Source organism: Triticum dicoccoides, chromosome 2B, assembly GCF_002162155.2.
Source record: "Triticum dicoccoides isolate Atlit2015 ecotype Zavitan chromosome 2B, WEW_v2.0, whole genome shotgun sequence".
Taxonomy (NCBI): Eukaryota; Viridiplantae; Streptophyta; class Magnoliopsida; order Poales; family Poaceae; genus Triticum; species Triticum dicoccoides.
Genome location: NC_041383.1, coordinates 35,128,260 through 35,132,628, shown reverse-complemented (window position 1 = coordinate 35,132,628; position 4,369 = coordinate 35,128,260).

The following is a 4,369-nucleotide window of genomic DNA, read 5'->3' as shown; positions in this document are numbered from 1 at the left end:
GCAGAGGAGTAGATGATAACACGCATAGCTCCACCGTGGCAAACTCCTGGCCAACTCGAATGGACGGGGAGAAGATCACACCACATCGAGTCGGAGAGGCAGGAGTGGGCGATGATGACGGCGATGGAGCGCTCTCCTACGGTAAGGTGCACACATGACTCCCCACGTGGGGGTTAGGTGGTGGCGACCAGCGAGTCGAAAATGGCGGCTTCGAGGGCCGGGGCGCCGGCGTCGTAGGAGGAGCATCCTTAGACGAAGTAGCCGGCCCCGATGGAGTAGACCCCTTTAATGATGATGAAGCAGAGGGTTCGAAGGTGTGACGGCAATGACCATCTGCATGGGCACCACACCACCCGAGGAAGTAGGGTCCGAAGAGTTGGTGGATGATGAAGTGGGTTTGGACCTCTTGCTTGGATCATTGGTCCTCGATGTGTGCTCCCAGTCATGCCCCTTGTCGCCCCCTGGATCATCGACGTCCTCCCAGACTCGAGGCACAAAGTCACTATCAACGCGGAAGTCTGATTCTTCAAGACTGTACCAGAACTCATAACCATTCCTTTAAACCACAACGTCTCAACAAAGAGAACCAATTGTGCTACTTTTGAAAGCATCAAGGTTCAATACGCTACCTGGATACGAGCAATTCCTTTCCGGCGCAAACAGAGAAGATCAACATCGAGAGTAGCACCAATCACCGAGCAGACTGCCCAAAGCCCCAAGAAGTGTCGGAGAGCGTGAGGGACCCCATGCACATGAACCCAGATAGGAATTAGCTTGAAACAGTGTGGTATCTTCTCTAACTTCCAAGGATTAAACTCGATAGTGACATTGTGAGATTTGATGAAAACTGTGAAGCTAGTCACCCTCTGTAGAACCTCCTCAGTCGGAAATGGACATCAGAAAAGTGTCCTTGCCATGCGGTATGGCCTCCCACATCCACTGCTGCTGGTAATGAGCAATCTTAGCAACCTCTGCCTCCACGATACTAGGATTGATAGAGCCACCAGAAATAGAGACCAACGCCCGTCAGTGAATCCTGTGGTGCAAGATCCTCCCTGCAGACATTGTCAGGCATCTGGAAGAAAGCCACATTTTTAGTTACATAACCACATAATATCGCCACCGGCTTCGGCATCTTGAGAGCAGGGCAACGCCGCATGGTCATCGGGTGATTAATCTTGTCACAAATAAAACTGTACTATTGTGTCTCGCAGTCATCATAAGTGTGCCCTCAAGATTGACACTTCGAGCACCATACCTTCTTAGGATTAGGTGTCACCTCGGCTGCCCCTGAAAGTTGTATCGTAGGCTGTTGTTGCAACGAGCTGAACTGCAAAGGAGAGTTCCACCCATAAACCACTGCTATCATAGACAAAGAAGCGGGCACCTGCACCAATGGCAGCATCATAGGGGCCGCCGATGGATTAGTGGTAGGTGGTGCAACTACTCCTTGATGAGTTTTGTGACGACCACCCTTGCCGCCCTTTGGCTTCCGAGGGCGTGCGGCTGCATGAACACCGGCGGCGGCTGGGTTTTATGGCATGCGGGCGTTGAAGCCGGCCGCCACCTGCGTGCCGGCTCTACCGATGTGTTGCATAGACTGAAACATTACCATTTGTTATTGCTGCTGTGCATAGCCACCCGTCGGTTGAAGAAGCAACGACTGTTGTTGCACGAACTGACCCAGGGTAGCGAAGAACGGCTGCTGAAAGTGAGCTTGATACGCCAAGGACTACTGCAGGGGCTGTTTTTGTACATGAGGCTGCTGCGGCGGCACGAAGCCACCCGGTGTCACATACGGCCACACGGCCTGCACCGGTGCATATACACCCGGAGCGAAGCCAGGAGCGCCACCCATCGGAGAAGAAGCCGTTTGGGAAGAAGTTGGAGGCTGCAAGGGCTGGTTGCCGGTGGTGGTGCCCAGCGGCGCGGAAGGGAAGTTGCACATCATCGTTGGAGAGGCGACGACGGTAGCCAAGGTGCAATTGAAATTAGGGTACACCCCCTGCACTTTCTTGTTCCACTTATGTCCAAGCCAACGACCAAGATCAACCATCCGAAGCGGACGCTCAGGATACGCCTGCAGACCTGGTGCATCTTCCAATGTCGGATCTGGAATGGCGACCGTCGTGACGGCCCGTTGTGTTGGCCCGAGGGCGACGAAGGCCCACATAACTCCGGCGGGATTCCTCCATCGCCGAGACAAGCTCGCGGCAGTAGATCACCGAGCATTCCTGGCGGTGACAACCGAGGTGGCAGAACCGGGCCGATCCAAGGCTTCATCGGAGGCCTCGATCGGCCGGGAACCCCGGAGACGCCGCGGGAGGGAGATGCAGCCATCCCTGACACATTCGAGGAGGAGGCCGCCGTGCCCTCCACCGAGACCGGTGATGGTTCTTCGATCATGTCCGACCTGCAAACAGAAGATACCTCACCTGCCCGTCGAGTCGAAGGTGCCTCCCAAACCCTAGACGCTGGAGTAGGGTAGCCGATGTCCGCCCAGAACTCGCCTGCCAACTCGTCGTCCGTTTTCCTCCGGCGAAGTGCAGTAGACAAAATAGAAGAGTTGTCGAGGGACGAGTCGTGGCCCGTTTGCGTCGTCTCCTTCGCGTCGGAAGAACCAAGGCAGGAGAACCGGGAGCCTGATTTGCCCGGCAGCGTCGGCGACCAACAAGGCGCCAGAGTCAGTCGCCGCCGAAAGCTGATCCGCATTTCTCTATCTCCAAAAACTAGCTCCAGCCTTGGTCTTCATGATTATAGTTGCACGTACATGTGTTGAGATATGTATAATGCATGTATATTTCCTGTACCACAAGCCGTCCTCCTCCCTTGTGTAGTTGTGGACGTGGCTACCCTTGTACCTATATATATACGTGCATAGCACCGGATCAATATATCGTGAGCTGCATCAATCCTCTAATCTCCTACATGGTATCAGCCTAACTCGGTCTACCCTCGCGCGCCCTGCAACCCTAGCTGCCGCCGCGCCTTACCTCTTTCTGCCGCCGCTCTAGCTGCTGCTGCGCCTCTCCCCAGCGCGCCCTAGTCGCCGCCGCACCTCGCGTCCCAACCAGCTGCGCTGCTCCCTTGCTTCCAGCCACGCCCCGCGCTGCTTTTGTATCTCTAGCCGAGCCGCCGTTTTCCTCAAAGTCGTGCGTCGCTTCTGCCCTAGCACCCAGCCATGCTGCTTTTGCCTTCTAGCTGCGCCGCTCATCCATCGCTGCCATGTCTCACTCGAGCCTCTCCCACCGCAGCAACCCATTCGCCTCTTCCTGCGAGGACGGCTCTCTCCCCAACCCTGCGTAAATCCGTGACATTCCGATCTTCGATCGCGTTCCGATCAAGCTATCCCACACGGAGGCCAACTTCTATGCATGGAAAACCTATTTCAAACTCCTCTTCCGTGAGTACAACCTCCGTGACCACATCGACGGCACCACTGACTTCCTCGCCATGCGTCGCGATGAGGATTGGATGGCAGTTTACGCCACCATCATCTGGTGGCTCTTCCTCACCGTGTGCAAGGACATCTTTCACACTGTTGTTCGCGACGGTGATGTTGCCTACACGGTGTGGACGAAGATCGTCGGCCTCTTCACCGACAACAAGCTCCAACGGATCGTCTTCTTGCAGCAGGAGTTTTTTAGTTGCCACCAAAACGACTCCTCCATCGATGCCTACTGCATGCGCCTCAAGACTCTCTCCGACGAGCTCAACAACGTTGGCTTCAAGGTTGGAGACCAGCACCTCCTCTCCACCCTTACCGCCGGCCTCAATGAAGATCTCGGTAATGCCACGTCCAATCTTACTTATGAACGGGCGGTGGCCTATCTACCTCTTGAGCAGCGTCGCCTGAAGAACCTGCGGGCTTGTGCGGTTCATACCGCCTTCGCCGCCGGCTACTCCCACGGTGAGTCTACATCAACACCTCCTGCCGAGGGCCACGGTGCCTCGCTACTTCCGCAGCCTCGCCCACCGGTGCCTCCAGCAGCCGCAGGTGCGGGTGGCTACGACACGCCCTGCGGCGCCTCCTACGGCTCCCATCCACCTCGGCCTCCGGCGCCGGTGCCCCCGCCCCAACAACAGCAGCAGAACCAGGACGACCGGCACGGCTGTGGTGGTCGTCGTGGCCGTGAAAACTGCAGCAACAATGGCGGTGGACAGCAGCGTGGTGGTGGCAAGCAGCAGCAACTTCCCTCGCCACCATGGGGCACCGGCCACAATCCCTGGACCGGGGTTGTACACGCCTATACAATGCCGATTCCCCGCGCTCCACTTCCAGCACTTCTCGGGCATCGACCAGCGGCACACCAGGCCTTCCACGCGGCCCCCAGCTCGGCGCTCTGACACCACCGCCTCCCCCCTACTC